Source organism: Rhincodon typus, chromosome 1, assembly GCF_021869965.1.
Source record: "Rhincodon typus isolate 14 chromosome 1, sRhiTyp1.1, whole genome shotgun sequence".
Taxonomy (NCBI): domain Eukaryota; kingdom Metazoa; phylum Chordata; class Chondrichthyes; order Orectolobiformes; family Rhincodontidae; genus Rhincodon; species Rhincodon typus.
The window spans coordinates 125,326,445-125,343,017 of NC_063332.1; positions in this window are offsets into that span (position 1 = coordinate 125,326,445).

Below are 16,573 nucleotides of genomic sequence, written 5' to 3' on the forward strand. Positions count from 1 at the left end.
ACTGAAAGTTGTCCTCTTCCTCGAATGAACTGAGGGCTGGTTACAACCATGACAAGCTTCTTTCCATTGTGTTCATGCTAAACAGCAAGACAAGACAGGAGTAATCTAACCCTGGTATTTCTGCCTGAGGGGGCAAAGTGTAAAAAGGCAATACAAGGTAGCGATGTTGTGAGCATCCGGGTAGGCTCAGAGTGAGTGAGTGCTCTGACAGTGAGCAAAGAGCTGGGTGTGTGTCTCCCTGTGCACATAGTGTCCTTGTTGCAGCTTTACAATGATGGTCACTGGTGTAGCCTGAGCTGTAGCATTGATGTGTCCAATTTGATCTATGATCTATGTGTACCACTTTTCCAAGCTATTAGCGGTTCTGAAGAAGGGTCACTAGACCTGAAATATTGACTCTGCTTTCTCTCCACAGATGCTGCCAGACCTGCTGAGTTTCTCCAGCAATTTCTGTTTTTTTGTTAATCCCCCTTAAATGCCAGCAACTCGCTGCTACCCAAACTCACTTCACCACTCAGCAGTTGCACAAAGGAGGCAGTGATTTGTTCCTGATGTGGAGACAGGCCTCACCAGATGTCTCGCTCAATTCTGCCACAGAGCTCACTCTAGCTCATGTTGCTCAGGCTCCTGTAAGATTCTGCCCTTAAGTATCTTTCTTCAGAGAAGAAAATAAAACATCTCCCATAAATAACAGGCAACCAAGGGAATTGTGAAACTGAGAATCAGTGAGTGTTAATAAAGAGGTAGTGCTTGAAAAGTAGTGGAATTGAAGTTTGATAAATCCTCTGACTAGAGGAGCTTCACCCCAGAGTGTTAAAAAAGATGGCTGAGAAGATGGTGGTGCACTGTAATTCCCTAGATTCTGAAAAGCTTCCTGCAAACTGGAAAATAGCAAATGGAATCCCCTATTTAACAAAGAACAGGGGGAATGGAGAATTACAGATCTGCTGGTTTGAAGTCGGGGAAATATTTGAATCTATTATAAAAGATGTGACAACTGGATATTCAGAAGTAATGGCAAAATTAGGCAAAGTCAGTATGACTTTATGAAAGGGAAATCATATTTAACAGAGGTTTTGGAATGTTTTGACCATGTTGCTTGGATTGTAAAGGAAAACCAATATGGATGTGGTACTTTTGGATTTTAAAAAGGCATTGAGGTCCCACACGGTTTAGCAAATAAAACTACAGCATTTGGGATTTGGGGACAGAAACTAGCTTGGGATGAAAATTGATTAACAGACAGAAAGAAAGAGTAGGAATAAATAGAGATAGTAAGAACTGCCGTTGCTGGAGTCTGAGATAACACAGCACAGGAGTAACTACCAGGAGGCATTTGATAAAAGCCCACTTAAGAGCTTGTTAATTGAATTGAAGGCAAATTACTGACATGGCTGGGAAATTGGTCGAGTGGCAAACGACAGAAAGTAGGAATAATGGGTAAATACTTAAATTGACCGGATGTGACCAGTGGTGTCCCACAGGGATGTGTTAGGGCCTCAATTATTCACATTATTTGTAAATGACTTGGATAATGGCATAGAAAGTCATATATACAAACTCGCTGATGACACAAAGTTAGGCAGCATTGTACATAGTGTAGGTTGTAGCATAAAATTACAATGGGATATCAAAAGACTAAGTGAATGGGCAAAAACTGTGGCAGATGGTGTTCAAAGTAAGTTTTTTGTTTATTCATTCACGGGATGAGGGCATCGCTGACCAGGCAGCATTTATTGCCCATCCCTAATTGTCCAGAGGGCAGTACAGAGTCAACCACATTGCTGTGGGTCTGGAGTCACATGTAGGCCAGACCAGGTAAGGATGGCAGTTTCCTTCCTTAAAGAACATTAGTGAACCAGGTGGTTTTTTCCAACAATCGACAATGGATTCACAGTCATCAGTAGATTCTCAGATTCCAGATATTTATGGAATTCAAATTCCATCATCTGCCATGGTGGGATTTGAACCCAGGTCCCCAGAATGTTATCTAGATCTCTGGATTAACAGTCCAGCGATAATACCACTAGGCCATCGTCTCCACATACCCCAAGTATGAGGTTATCCATTTCGGACTGAAAAGGGATAGAGCAGCGTACTTTCTAGATGGTATGAAGCTAAATACAGTGGATGTCCAAAGAGACTTGGAGGTTCAGGTGGCCAGATCTTTAAAATATCACAAACAGGTGCAGAAAATAATCAAGAAAGCTAATGGAATGCTGGCCTTTATATCTAGAGGACTGGAATGGATGCAGAAGTTATGCGGCAAGTATACAAAACCCTCATTAAACCCCACTTGGAATACTGTGAGCAGATCTGGGCATGCACCTTATGAAGGATATATTGGCCATGGAGAGTGTACAGTGTAGGTTTACGAAAATAATACCTGGACTTCAGGGGCTAAGTTATGAAAAGCGATTTTACGAATTAGGCCTAATTTCTTTAGAGTTTAGGGTGGTTCTTTAGAGGTCAAAGGGTGTTCTGATCAAAGCCTTCAAGATATTATCAGGAAAAGACAAGGTTCCACTGGCTGGCGATTCTACAACTAGGGGGCATAGTCTGAGAATTAGCGCCACACCATTCAGGAGAGATGTTAGGAAACACTTCTATGCACAAAGGGTGGGAGAGGTTTGGAACTCTCACAATTGGTAGTGAATGCATGATCAGTTATTAATTTTAAATCTGAGAGAGATAAATTTTTGTTTAGCAAAGGTTTTATGAGACATGGGCCAAAGCAGGTAGATGGAGTTAGGCCACAGATCAGCCATGATTTCATTAAATGGTGGAACAGGTTCAAGGGACTGAATGGCCTACCCCTTTTCCTATGTTCCTATCTCTTTCTGTAGTTGCATTGCACCTTGGTCAAACACTGCCTGGAGAAATGGGCACAGTTTTGGTCCCCTTAACTAAGGGAGAATATACTTGCCATAGACAGAGTGCAACAGAAGTTCATCACATTAATCCCTGGGATGGTGGAATTGTTGTATGAGGAGAGATTGAGAAGACTTGGTCTGTATTCCTTAAACTTAAAAAGAACGAGGGGTGACCTCATTGAAGCTTTCAAATTTTTTTCAAAGTATCACAGGGTGAATGTTTATATTTCCTCTGGGAGTTGAGTCTAGAAACCGGGACAATCTCAGGATAAGGTGTAGGACATTTAACAGTACAATGAGGGCAGTGAATCTATGTAATTCCCTACCACAGACAGCTTAATCACTGAAAACATTCAGAACAGAAATTGATAAATTTCTACAGACTAGTCACATCAAAAGATGGGGAGATATTGTGGGAAAGTGGTGATGGAATTGAATGGTGGAGCAGGCTCAATGGGTTGAATGGCCTACTCCTGCTGCTAAAGTGCTAGATCTGTCTTATCTCGAGTTTGTCACTACTGTGTCTCAGGTGCAGTTGTTGGCGCTGGGTAATGGGTAATCTTTAACAGTATTCGTTCTCGGGGGTTGGAGGGGGGTGAAATGAAAACGAAAAGTACTTTGCAATGTATGAAACTAGAGCTGCTGTGGCAGGTGCGCGGGGAAACATTAGTGGAGAGAAAATAGGCAGCCGGATGGAGACTGCTGTGGTCAGAGGGAGGAGGAATGGGAGCTGCTCCCACCCCCATCTCCGATTAGCTCCAAGGTGCAGGAAAATCTCCCCCTTCCCTACGGCTTCTCTTCGATGCTTGTCCAGGGATGTTAGTTGCCCACACAAACAACCTCCTTCCATCAGTAATTCAGCTAAATGCGATAATTTATGGTGCAGAGGCTGAAAACTACTGCACTCACCTACCCCGCCAGCTCACATTGAACATGCACCACCCCCCACCCTTAACCAGTTCCACTGGACATAGACCATAACAGTCAAATGAGCTGGGAATCAGCGTCACTCGGGTGTTGGCCTGTTCCTATCTACCATTTTCAGGGACGTTTTCTACCCCTAATCTAATAGGGGAGAGGTAAACAAAAGAAATGACTATGACTGTTTAAAAGTGGTGAGAATGGTGGTAAAAACTGACTGTTTCGATGTAGTATTTGTTGTTCTCTTTGAGCATATTTCAAAGTTATGGACTTAGTGCTGGAAAGTGGGACTAGTGTAGATTGTGTATTGTACAGTTGTACAGACTCCGTGGTCTGAAGGGCCTCGTCTATACTGTGTGAGTCCGGGTTTGAAGCATTATCTAAATAATTATGTGTCAGCTGCAGTTAAATGAATGAGTTACAGAATGTTTACATCTAAATTGTTAACCAGGCTTGTGAAACAAACAAGGAACATGACTTACACCATGAATATTAGGAAGACCATTGTTTTCAGTTCCTGTATGAAAGTCCATTCCCTAGGTATCAACTTCATCCCTCTCCCTAACAACTGTCTGAGAGAAACCAGGCTGTTTACAATCTTGATTATCTTTTTGAGTGTAGGACATGCTTCCGAACATGTATCCATATGATGATGGCTGATCATTCAACTCAGGGCCCTGTTCCCACTTTCTCCCCATACCCTTTGATTCCTTTAGCCTTAAGAACTATGTTTGTATCTTATGAACTGCTCAATGTATCTTTGTTACTCTAGGCATACACCCGGCTTGACCCTCACCTTCAGCCCTTTGAAAACTTGGTCAACCATAAGTCTGTTTTCTATCTCTTGACTGACTCCAAACACTACTGTGCTCACTGACCCACATTGGCTCTCAGTCAAATAATGTATTGATTTCAAAATTCACATCCTTTTTGGAAATCCATTCCTTCATACCTTCAGTCACCTCTGGCTTCATAAACCTCCTAATTCTGGCATTTTGATTTCTGAATATTACTCATTTTTAATGGCTCTAATATGATGACTATGCATCCAGTTACCTTGATGTGAAGCTCTAGAATTTCCTTCTTAAACCCATCCAACCCCATAATTCCCTTTCCTCCTGTCAGACCTCTGGCTTAAGCTCTTTAACCAGGCTTTTGATTTATCTAATAGCACCCTGTGTGACTTACTGTCTACTTTTCTTTATAAAGTACTTGTGAAACATCTCCAGCTATTTAATTACATTAAAGATGCTATACAAGTTGCTATCAGGATCTCATGAATTGTCTTTGAACTGCAATCACTTTTGTGGTTTGGTTCAATTAATTGAGAAATTCAGTCCTCCATAGATTATCTTTTCACTTTCCCTTAATTCTACATTTTGACTGAATTAAAATTGAACTTGGTTTAAAAGTATTTTTTAAAAAGCTCCCCTATTTATCAACCTACCTTCTGGACCTAGTATTGTTAGAATTTATTGAACAGAAACAGGTTATTTGATTCAACTGCTCCATATAAAGCTCTTCCTACCTCCCCTTACCTAAGCCTGTCTACAGAACCTTACCCTTTCACAGATGGATCCCAGCTCCAAAAATAAAACTTTTGCTAAAATCTAGTTCTCAAGGTAGTAATTTGATGATGGACTGATGAAGTCAAACAGTCAAGAGATAATGAGCTTGACTGGAAGAAACTATTCCCACTAGTTGGGGAGTCTAGGATGAGGTTTATTCAAAATGTTAGAGTGAGGATTATCTGGATTGAAATTGGGAAACAATTCATGTGAAGCAGTAAAGTTTTCAATTTTTTAAATAAAATGGCAATGAAACACTAGACCACTTGTTATTTTTAAAACCAGCTGAAGACAAAAAGGTACATTGAGGCAAAAATGGATTTATGAAGTCAGACATATAGCAGTTACATTCTCATTGAATGGAGGTAAAGTCTCGAGAGGTTAAATAGCTTCCACCAGTTTCCAAGTGCCATTGTGCACTGAGAGAGAAGAGTAGCTTCTTAAAGTTCTGGGAAAGTGGAAATGTTCTGACGTTTTCCACTTTCCTGTAATCCCAACTGAATGGAAGGTAGTTGATAAATAAAATAGCATTTAGGAAATGATTGTGCATATTCATTGTTAATTGACTAAAGTTCCAAGAGGAGGAGGAGCGGTTTTAAGAACTAAATACTCAAGGTATTTGACTTCAAAGCAAAACCACTTCCCTGTAATCTTTCAAACTTTGACTGATGACTCAAATGGAACAGTTCAGTCAGTGTTCATAGATCATAGAATCCCTACAGTGTGGAAACAGGCCCTTCACCCTATAAAGTCCACATCAACCCTCAGAGCATCCACCCTGACTCATTCCCCTATAACTCACCTAATCTACACATCCCTGAACACTATGGGCAATTTAGCATGGCCAATCCACCTAGCCTGCACATCTTTGGACTGTGGGAGGAAACCAGAGCACCTGGAGCAAACCCACGCAGACACGGAGAGAACGTACAGACTCCACACAGACAGTCGCCTGAAGATGGAATCGAACCCAGGTCCTTGGCGCTGTGAGGCAGCAGTGCTAACCACTGTGCCACCCCTTAGATTTGCTTAGATTTGGCAGTGTAACTTTTTATTTTCATCATAGTACTTGCCAGCACCTGTCATTGGCTTGTGTATCTAGTAACGTTTTAAATTTGCTGTTACAACCAAGTTGTAACAATTGGGTGCTTTTCACAGTATATTCTTAATTTTCCATCTAAAATAAAATTTCTGAATAGTGGCTGGACTATTTTGATTTTTGAGTAGTTCATGAAAAGGATTGTGTGAGCACTAAGTAAAATTCCATATTTATCATATTAAAAGATATGATCTTGCTGGTTATACACTGTTTTTCTAGAGATTGTTTATCTTTCGTCAAAAGGTTAACGACAGACTGAATCCGTATAGGTAGATAGGCTAGATTAGACAGTGAATGAAAGATGTGTTGCTTCAGAACTTAGAAAATATAAATGATTTGTTTAAACAAATCATAGTCCTGTTCCCTATTCAAAAGTATTCTGTAAAGGTATCGCATCTCAGTCTTGAAAGTTTGGCTCATTAACTTTGTAATCCTATCTATAAAATGTTGGGGCAAATAAGTGGTTAAATTAACAGGCAAGATTGGTGCAGAGGAGTTAACAATTATGAATCATACATGAATATAAGATATGGATGCTCTTCACCATTTTAACATCTGCAATATTTACACAGGACATCACTGATAAAACTTCATGTACTCATGGATCAATATTCTTGTGAGTGGTTTTGCTAACCTTGTTGAGTGGGCTTTCATCAGTTTGGCAGGGGGATGGGAACCTAAGGGGTGGCTCAGAGTTAGTTCGAGTGGGTGAGGACATAAGGAAAATGAGAAGCAAGGTAGTGCTATACTGCTCAGCTGCTTGTTTTTTATTTACTAAGATGAGTGGAAAGCAGGTAGTGACAGAAAAAGAGAGAATGTTTAAAAACCGAGGTTCTTCTGGTAGAGGTGTTAGGTTTCAAAAAGAAGGCATTAAAAACTAGCATTAGGGCACTTTATCTGAATGCTCATAGCATTGAAAACAAGGTAGATGAGTTATGATTTAGTGGCCGTTACATTGACAAGTTTGCAGAGTGGTTATAACTGGGAGTTAAATATGTAGGAGTATTGGACTATTCAGAAGAACAGATAGGAAGGAAAGGGAAGTGGTGTAGCTCTGATATTTAGGGATGACATCAGGACGATAGTGAGAGATGATATTGGTTCTGTGGAGAAAAAACGTTGAATGAATGTGCGTGGAAATTAGAAATAGTGGAAAATGTCACTGATAGGCAAAGTCTATAGGCCACCAAATAATAACATGATGGTAGGATGGGCAATAAACAAAGAAAGTGCGTGTAAAAATGGTTCGGCAACAATCATGGGGGATTTTAATCTACATATTGATTAATCAAACCAACTTGGTCATAGAATGAATCCACAATAGGTTTTTCAAACAGAATGTAGTGGAATCTGCAAGGGAGCAAGCTGTGCTGTGTATTGAGACAGGAGTAATTAATGATCTCATAGTTAGGGATCCTTTCAAAGGAGCGATCGCAGTATGGTTAAATTAAAATACAGATGGAAGGTGAAAAGGTAAAAGTGTCTTGCGCTTAAACAAGGAGACTACAATGGGATAAGGGAGGAGTTGGCTAAGGTAAACTGGGAGCAAAGACTATACGGTGAGACAATTGAGGAAGAGTGAAGGCTGATTAGGGATGGTCAACATGGCTTTGTGTGTGGGAAATCGTGTCTAACTAACTTTTTTGAGGTTTTTGAGGAAATAATGAAGAGGATTGATGAGGGCAGAGCGGTGGACATGATCTGTATGGACTTCAGTAAGGCGTTCGATGTTCCTCATGCTAGTATGGTTAGCAAGGTTGGATCACATGGAATAGAGGGAGAACTGGCCATTTGGATACAGAACTGGCTCGAAGGTAGAAGACAGAGGTTGGTGGTGATGGAGGGTTGCTTTTTGGACTGGAGGTCTGTGACCAGCAGTGTGCCACAAGGATTGGTGCTGAGTCCACTGATTTTTGTCATTTTATGTAAATGATTTGGATGTGAACATAGGAGGTATGGTTAGTAAGTTTGCAGGTGACACCAAAATTGGAGGTGTAGTGGACAGCGAATAAGGTTACCTCAGAGTACAACGGGACCTTGATCAGATGGGCCAATAGGCCAAGGGGTGGCAGATGGAGTTTAATTTAGATAAATGTGAGGTGCTGCATTTTGGAAAGGCAAATCAGGGCAAGACATGTACACTTAATGGTAAGGTCCTGGCGAGTGTTGCTGAACAAAGAGACCTTGGAGTGCAGGTTCATAGTTCCATGAAAGTGGAGTCCCAGGTAGACAAGATAGAGAAGAAGGTGTTTGGTATGCTTGCCTTTATTGGTCAGTGCATTGAGTATAGGAATGGGGAGGTCATGTTGAAGCTGTACAGGACATTGGTTAGGCCACTTTTGGAATACTGCATGCAATTCTGGTCTCCCTGCCGTAGGAAGGATGTTGTGAAACTTGAAAGATTTGTACGATGTTGCCAGCATTGGATGGTTTGGGCAATAGGGACAGGCTGAATAGGCTGGCTCTAATTTTTTTTTTATTCATTCACGGGTTGTGGGCGTCACTGGCTAGGCCAGCATTGATTGCCCCTCCCTAATTGCCCAGAGTCAACCAAATTGCTGTGGATCTGGAGTCACATGTAGGCCAGACCAGGTAAGGATGGCAGTTTCCTTCCCTGAAGGATGTTAGTGAACCAGATGGGTCTTTCCCGACAATCAGCAATGGATTCATGATCATCATTAGATTCTCAATTCCAGATATTTATTGAATTCAAATTCCACCATCTGCCATGGCAGAAATCAAACCCAGGTCCCCAGAACATTGTCTGGATCTCTGGATTAACTGTCCAGCGATAATACCACTAGGCCATCACCTCCCCATATTACATGAAGCATTGGAAGCTGAGGGGTGACCTTACAGAGGTTTATAAAATCATGAGGGTTAATGGATAGGGTAAATAGCCAAGGTCTTTTCCCCAGGGTGGGGGAGTCCAAAATTAGAGGGCATAAATTTAAGGTGAGAGGGGAAAGATTTAAAAGGGACCTAAGGGGCAATATTTTCATGCAGAGGGTATTGTGCGTGTGTGTGGAATGAGCTGCCAGAGGAAGTGGTGGAGGCTCGTACAATTACAATGTTTAAAAGGCATCTGGATGGGTACATGAATTAGGAAGGATTTAGAGGGATATGGCCAAATGCTGGCAAATGGGATTAGATTAATTTAGGATATCTGATCGAAATGGACAAATTGGACCAAAGGGTCTGTTTTCATGGTGTACAACTCTACAAGTCTAAATGGATTTTTTTGAATCTATATGTATCCTATATCTATTAGCCACAAACGTACTGAACAGATCAGTCTCACGGGGTTGATTGGCTTACTCCTATTTCTTATGACTTTACTGCTAGTTCTATAATTCTTTCCAAAGCCGTGCCTTTCTCTTATAATTATGCAGCTATTTCACCCCTTTTCGTTCCTCCTGTCATCTTCCTAAATGTGTTACATCCTACAATACTTAAATGCCAATGTTTTGGCCAGTTTCAGTCAGCCCAATAAAATGTGGATTCTCTCCACGTACTATGCCTCCAGGTCATTCACTTTCTTTTGAATAATCCTGATGTTGCTGAAGGAACAGTTTACAAACATTCATCTTTCTTTGTAAATAATTACTTTATCTTCGTGCTGTGTCTTTAACCAATGTCTGCCCATTCACATTATCCTTATTTCCTCCAATTTTAGTTTGTCTTTTTCTCTTCTGATTGTACCCACAGAATGAATTCACACAAATTCCATTTTACTTTGCTTACCGCAGTCAACCACAAAAAGAAGTAGCTCAACTTGGTCAAGGAGTTAATGATTTATTAAGTAATAAACAAGATACTTTAATAGAGTTTGACAGAAGAAAAAAACCTGCACAAACAAAATAAATCACAAAACAGATGTACAATGCCACAAATATGTACATTAATTACACGTGGACATTTTGCGATCAGTCGCTCTCAATAAGAAGTGGCATTAACAGGAAAACATGAGAAGTTGGTCTGCGATTTTCTGAGAATTCTGTGACCTCCCTTCTTAGAGTGCTTCATCACAAAATCACTCCCATGCATTCAAAAATAACCGATTTGGTGGCCAAAATTACAATTAACTCGATTCAGATAGAATGAACAGCTGTATTGGAGATATGATCAAGACAACATGTACTTCATTACATCTGAAGCAAGAATTTCTAAATGTCATCACTACCACAGTTACTTTAAAACACAACCTTCTTCTCACAATTTATCCTAAGCAGTGTGATTTCATACTATATTATCACGTAGCAAAATAATCTGATAATAAAGACAGTCTATCACGCAATACTATTATAAAAAAGGACAGGCAGGGGAATGAAGGATGCATAAAGTTTACGCGACATATGACAACACCTTCCGGCCGTGAAACATTTTAACTCCACTTCTCACTCCCTGGGCGACATGTCCGTCCTGGGCCTCCTCCAGTGTCATAGTGACACCACCCGCAAACTGGAGGAGCAGCACCTCATTTTCAACCTCGGGAGCCTACAGCCCAATAGCCTAAACATGGATTTCACCAGTTTTAAAATCTCTCCACCCCCGGCCTCATCCCATGACCAACCATCCCTCTCATCCCCCCTCCTTGACCTGACACAACCTGTTCATCTTCTCTCCCAACAAGCCGTCCCACCCATTCCACTGACCTATCCCTACCACTGTCTACCTGCAGTCACCTATAACCATCCCACCTACCTTTGCCCAGCCCCATCCCTCTTTATTTATTTCTGAGCTCCCTTCCCCCTCCCCATTTCTGAAGAAGGGTCCTGACCCAAAACGTCAACTTTCCTGCTCCTCTGATGCTGCCTGGCCTGCTGTGTTCATCCAGCTCTACACTATGTTAACTCTGACTCCAGCATCTGCAGTTCTTGCCATCTCTGCATAAATGTTAATAGCTTTTAATTGAGCAAATATCAGTAGCTGTCTGGTTCATGTAATCTTATTGGCTGGTCAGTACAACAGCAATGAATTATATCAAATTAGCTTCTCCTATATGAATGATACCATTACCATCTTGCTAAAGTCAATGTACATATTTGAAGTCATAGTACACAACAAGACAGTGCATCCACTGATATCAGATAAATCAACAGTCAATTTGCCTATAAACTTAGTATCAACAATTTCTGTGTTAAAAAAGAAAAAAGCATTGACTAAATGTTATCAGTTTGTTTACTGGTGTAAATAATGTAGGATGCCTACCAGTGAAATGCTGCTTTTGTGCCCAGTTCATTGAGAATCCTACTTCACTGCTCAAATCTTCCATCCAAAAGCAATGAGTGACTTATTGGCATTGCATTTATATCCAAGTCCATAGAAGATAGAGCGTTATTTCAGTTGTCTTAAGTACTCAATTAGTGAGTTCATAAAGTATGTCTGCACATTTTTGAAATTTCATGAAAAGTTAGATTTCACACGGAAGAAATTTTTTGGTTTATGACTACATTTAGCTTTCATGTAGGTAAAGTGAGCCAACTAAAGAGTTTGTTGGCCTGCAAAGCTATTTCTCTGCATTTCAACATGACTTGTCTTTTCCAAATATATCCTTTTCCCCCTCACCTTAATTTATTCCCCTGACGGGAGCATAGATTTTGATTTATTTTACTGTTTTAACTAATTAGAACGCAGATATATCTTTAAGATATTTTCTTCAAAAAAAAATTATCAAGTTATTTTTTAAAAAGTCTGTTAAGGTGACAGGACACTAAAGTTTCGAAAACCTGAAGGGACATAGCTTTGAGGAGAGATTACTTAAACAGGAAGAGGTGCCATCTTTTTATGGCAGCTGACAAAAGCCCTAAAACTAAATGAGGTTTTCCATGACTTTGAAGCTTTATGTCAAGGAGTGACAATTATTTCAAGATCATATTTATCAAGAAATGAGCTTGCTATTATAGAGCCCATAAATTGAATGCAGAATGCCTTTGTTTGTGTATGGCTACTGACTGGATGAAGTTCAGAGAATGGAAACAAGAATGAAAGGCAGGTAACTATCAGGGTGTTAACTTGTCAGGGTCTTATTGTTTTATTTAATCTATGTTAAACCTGACTGCTTCCAAGTTCAACACAAGGTACCTACGGTCAAATAAGTATTCTATTGAAGAACATTTTGTCCAAAAGAATCCCCATGTAGCCTGCAACTCAGTTCGGCTGGTCCATAACCACTACTGCGCCACCCTCTGGGCTTTATAGGATCAGAGAAAAGCATCCCGACCTGAGGGGCCTTCAGCAACTTGGGGTGACCTACCTCAGGGAGCAGCTGGAAAAGGCACTAGGGTTTTCTGAGCTGAGAAGGTGCAAGTTTTTTTTTCTCAGAATGAGACTGCCTTTTACAGCCACAAGTTTCAGGGAAACAAGAGAATCATAAAGCATAGAAAAAGGCTGGTTGGCCCATCATATCTGTGTAGGTATAATCCAGTCAGTTTTAATTTCCTGTTTATTGCCCACAGCCTAACAACTTACTCCTATATACCCTATAATTACTCCTATATAAAGGTATATACCCATATACCTTTTTAATAGCCTTATCAAGCTGAGCTGATACTACTGAAGATTTATTTTCTTGAAATGTCACGGATCAAAGCTTTGCTTCCAGACCACATGGTCTGCACGTTCATCCCATGTAGTTAAGTAAACCTCGTGAAACCACGTACATCACCTCCAGACCAATACCTGATGCCAACGGAGAGGTGGAGTCAATGACCTCCTGAATTAGGAAGCCCCTGTGCACTAATGTCAATGACCACGAATGGCATGGAAAGCCCACAGCTCTGAATGCCCACAGCCTGTGACTTGGATCCTGTACTCCCTCAGGAGAATGTTTCATCTCCAAGAGCTCCAGTCAATCAGGCGACCAGCAGGTCAGTTCCTGATGAAGAGCTGTGAGGGCACCTGAGGAGTTGAAAGCAGGGGTAACTTCAGTGAGTCTGTTCAGGCAGAGTCTGTCAAATAGGGCGGATGAGGCGAGGGATGTTTGGGGGGGTGGAAAGGTGTCAGAAATTCAAGTGGGGGTGTGCCTTCCCTTGGGCACAGAGGGATGCTTGAACAAAATACAACCTTACCTTGAACTCCTTCCACTTTCCCAACTCCCCAAACCTAGTGACATCACACCTTGGCATGGGCAGTGCCAGCCACTGCTAAGATCATTGGCCACTTATGGGCCTTAACTGGCTCAGTACTGGGCGGAATACCTGTCACCACTGGGTAAAATCCAGTGGGAGGTGGTTAAGTGACACAAGAAGTGCCTCCATCAGTCCATTTGATTTTACACTCCCTCACCTGCTAGCCTGCTCCTGGGCACTGGCCTAAGATTCTGGCCCAGTAAATGAGCTACTCTAAGCCATGCTTATTCAGTCACTGTTAGCTTGTTACAGAGTTGTATTTGGTTTAGGCCTGGGGTGGAGTTATGCACACAACTTTCCAAGGTTCCATACGAGTGTCCAAATCTCTCATACAGTGGATAGCTTATTGAAAATTTTCTGCAATGTTTCATTCATTAATATTAGTTAGTGAAAAACAGTGTACTTGGCCCCCTTGGTATTCCACCAAATTTCTTGCTGAATAAGAGGCCTTATCAGTAAGAACTTGTCCATTCCTCCAACTTCATGGATGGAGCATCAAGACATTTCCAAACAGGGTGAATTTTAATCATTTATTTATAAATATCTTGTGAAAATCCCAACCTGTTTTGTGGCAAAATCTAGATCATAATATTGTACTTCTCATTAATACTGAAACAGTAGAAGCAATTTCGAAGTTTCTTTTAATTGTCACAGAAACATAGAAACAAAGAAAATGGGTGCAGGTGTAGGCCATTTGAGCCTGCCCCACCATTCAATGTGATCATGGCTGATCATGCAATTTCAGGATCCCACTCCTGCTTTCTCTCCATACCTCTTGATCCCTTTAGCCGCAAGGCCCACGTCCAGCTCCTTCTTGATCATATCTAATGAACTGGCCATATTCCCATCTAACCCTAATACATTCTTAACTAACAAGAGAATCAGATCTTATGTTTACCTTGATAGTATTTAATTACCCTGTGCTCATTACTCTCTGGGGAATGAAAGTTGCATAGACTGTCAACCATCTGAGTGAAGAAAATTCTCCTCTTCTACATCTCAAATGGAGAATTTAAAACCCTGTCTCCTGATTGTATCTCTTCTAAAAGAGTAACATCCATCCAGCATCAACTTTATCAAGACCTCTCAGGATTCTATGTCTCAATAGGTATTACCTCTCATTCTGCTGAACTCCAATGGATACAGGTTTAGTATGTACTCATTAGGTAACAACCCTTCCCAGCTATCAGTTGAGTAAATCTTCTCTGAATACATCAAAGTAGCTGAAACCTTTGCAGAGCACAGGAAGTGAGATTCAATCCCACATCTCCAGAGAGGCTGGAAACCATGCCCAATACATTAGACTGCTTGCCCACACTACCACAACAACTCTAAATTCCACTAGCTAGTGGACTTTGAACCAATGTTCTCCCACAGAAATAACCTGATTAACGGTCACATTTACTTGAGTAATTGGTGATCTGCCGGTTTGTACCAGACAAAGGTCAGCAGTGGTGCTGAAGGCAATGCCAGTGAATGAAGGAGTGGGAGTGCTCTTCTTCACTCCCTAACAATGTCAGGGCATGTTGTCATCCTACATCCATCCATCTCCACCACCCTGTGCAATGCTCCCTCCTGGGAAGAAGGCATGCCCTGCTGGCCAACTCAAGAGAGAATCACAGAATTATTGCAGCGTAGAAGGAGTCCATTAAGCCCACTGCGTCTGCACCATGTCTCCAAATTATGACACTGCCGTACTCCTGCCTTTCCCCCATAATCCTGCACATAATTTTTTTTCAAATAATTATCTAATGTTAAAGGCTGACTTCCTACCCTCCCTCTGGGAAATTGGTGACTACTGTAAGTTTGTTCAGGAACGACTCTGGAGCAGCTCCTTGCAACCATGAACCTTTATTAAACAATGTACAATATTTACAAAGGTACATAGGAAGGAGCATTCACAGAACCTGGCTGCCTAGGTCACAGCTCTATTTGTACTGATGGCAGTTGGCATCACTGATAATGTATGCTATTCATTAGCATAAAAAGATTTAACCATTATCTTAGAGTGAACATCAGCCAAATGTTCATTCGATGTTTGCAGCTTAACATAAGAACTAGGAGCGGGAGTAGGCAATTCAGCTGCTCGAACCTGATCCGCCATTTAATACAATCATGGCTGATCACATTTCAGCCTCAAATCCACCTTCTTTCCCACTCCCCATAATCTTTTAACCTAACTAGTTAAAAATCTATCTCTTCCTTGAATCTATTCATTGTTTCCTGTGTCCACCACACTCTGGGGTGGTGAGCTACACAGAGTCTTTGACACTTTGACAGAAGTAATTCCTTCTCATCTCCATTTTAAACAATACCATAGGAGCAGAATTGGGCCATTTGGCCCATTGAGTCTGCTCTGCCATTCGATCATGGTTAATAAGTTTCTGAACCCCATTTTCCTGCCTTCTCTGTGTAACCTTTGCTTCCCTTAGCCTAAAAATACAAACTCTCATTCTAGATAGCCCCACAAGGAGAAATATCCACTCGACATCCACCTTAAAGGAAAGCCAACTTTTGGCAGATGTGAAAATCCATTCTCTCCCATATCAGGCCTTGAAAAACTGCACTGTGCTGCAGCTGCGGAAACAACAGATTGGGGCATCTGCATACCACCTCACTCTCCTCATTGTCATTGATGGAAGATACACTCTAAACCTCAAAATGTAGTTTAAAAATGTTTATTGTTTAGTCAAACATGAGGCAGCGTCTACGTAGAGCATCTTTCAGATCTTCAAATATTATCACTCAAACCACTTGGCATTTTCTGCTCAACTAGAAACAAAAGGAAGGTTAGCAAGTCATTTTAGCAGCTTTGTCTATTTATTATTTTCCAAAACAGGCAAGGTTCCATTCGAATTCAGATACCAGGTTCAGTTGAGATAACAAGGTGTAGAGCTGGATGAACACAGCAGGCCAAGCAGCATCAGAGGAACAAGAAGGCTGACGTTTCGGGCCTAGACCCTTCTTCAGAAATGGGGGAGG